Source organism: Tamandua tetradactyla, chromosome 17 (assembly GCF_023851605.1).
Source record: "Tamandua tetradactyla isolate mTamTet1 chromosome 17, mTamTet1.pri, whole genome shotgun sequence".
NCBI classification, from domain to species: Eukaryota; Metazoa; Chordata; class Mammalia; order Pilosa; family Myrmecophagidae; genus Tamandua; species Tamandua tetradactyla.
Window position 1 is genome coordinate 63,834,452 of NC_135343.1, and position 1,804 is coordinate 63,836,255.

At 42.3% G+C, this 1,804-nt stretch overlaps 1 pseudogene across 1 annotated transcript; it reads right to left on the bottom strand.

Moving 5' to 3' along the window:
- Nucleotides 1-633: 633 nt before the first annotated feature.
- Nucleotides 634-1,291, bottom strand: LOC143661183 (immunoglobulin kappa variable 4-1 pseudogene; annotated as a pseudogene). The gene is made up of 2 exons (XR_013164427.1): nt 1,233-1,291; nt 634-1,049 (listed from the first exon to the last, which is right to left on the bottom strand). The product of XR_013164427.1 is annotated as an immunoglobulin kappa variable 4-1 pseudogene (transcript).
- Nucleotides 1,292-1,804: the final 513 nt, after the last annotated feature.

The following is a 1,804-nucleotide window of genomic DNA, read 5'->3' on the forward strand; positions in this document are numbered from 1 at the left end:
TCAGCAATGAAAGTGAATAAATTGCAGATGCATACAACAGAATAAATGTTCTATAAATATTGAATGAAAATGCTAGCAACAAAATAGTATGCGTAGGATGATTCCATTAATATATGAAAACAATGTCTTCTCATTGACAGAGACTGTTTTCCATCTCTTGACCAAAATGCCAGCCTCACTCCTTCATGCCCCTTTCACAATGACGTCTTCCTCCTCACCACCTTCAAACCAGGGAGAGCAGAAAAGAACAACTTTAATTTCAGGGAATAGAAAACATGGCACATTCAGACCCTAACTATTCTAAACACCAATGTGCTGGGAATTCTGCCTTACATTTCCCCCCTGAGAGACTCCTAACTAGGCAGCTCCTTTTCTCCCTCCTCATGTCCCTCTGCCCTTACAGGCTCCAGGCAGCCTCAGTACCTCAAAGGAAAATTTTTCCAAACCAAATGGTTAGAAGTACTGCCTTTGAAGGGATAAGTAAAGGAAAGGGAAAAAGTGAAGGAAAAGGGCAGGTTGAAAGGAGGTAGAGTATAACAATTTCAGTAACAAGGACAAGGAATGCTTGAATGAAAGACAGAGTCCATTAAAGAAAAAAGTAGGATCGGAAGACTAACAACAAGGCAGAAAGTTTCAATATGAAGAGGCAGAAGGAGGGGAAGCAGCTGCTGCTGCAGGACTCAGTGCCCCACAGCTGGGAGAAGAGGTTTGTGTTCGAGGCTGAAGCACTGTGGGAGGAGAGCTGTAAAGTTCCACACAGTAATAAGTGGCCACATCTTCAGCCTGGGCTCCACTGATGCTGAGAGAGAAATCTGTCCCAGACCCACTGCCGCTGAATCGGTCAGGGACCCCAGAATCCCGGGTGGATGCATAGTAGATGAGCCTTTTGGGAGCCTGTCCAGGTTTCTGCTGGAACCAGGATAAGTAGTTCTTCTGGTCAGAGCTGGATAAAAGACTCTGGCTGGCCTTGCAGCTCATGGTGATGGTCTCTCCTGGAGTCACAGTCATAGAGCTTGGAGACTGGGTCATCACGATGTCCCCACTGGCACCTGCAGGCAGAAAAGAACAAGGTCATACTATAAATCACAAGTACATAAAATATATATCCAAATGTAGGCTTCCTCATTTATCATATATAATCAGATCTGTTTGAGATGGAATAGGCTGTACACTCGGCATGGGAAAACAATCTCTCCAGTTTTATAAAGACATTGCCCTTCCGAAGCTCTCACCTGAGACCCAGAACCCCAGGATGATGAGGAGTTGGGACTGTGACAGCATCTTGATCACTCTCTGGTGCACTCAGGCCCCATCTCCAGGGAATCCCCATTAATAGAGTCTGAGCAGCAGCTGAGTCCCCAGGAGTCTATGCAAATCAGCACAGGGTATAAAGGGAAATGCCCTGTGCAGTGAGCTATGAAGACAGATGATGGAAGGAAGGGGACAAAATAATATTACCACAGGAAATGTGAATGTAGTCCTGCAAACAACCCAGTAATCAACTAAACACTATAATTTTCAACAAACTTTAGCAAAATTATGAAATTTAAAATATTTTCTTTTCCACTGTATGCTTCAAACTACCTGCAATCATCCTGTGTACCTAAATTAATTTTGCAATTGAATATATGTGTCAGTGCGTATAAAATTTTTGAACTTAATTTACCTTGAAAAACATGGTGCCAGAAACTGTGTGGAATATATTCATATAATTGGATAGAATGAGGATGTACTGCACAAATTATTTGTCAGTTCTGAATTTTAAATATGTATTTAAAGTTGTTCTTTGACATCTCAATATCAC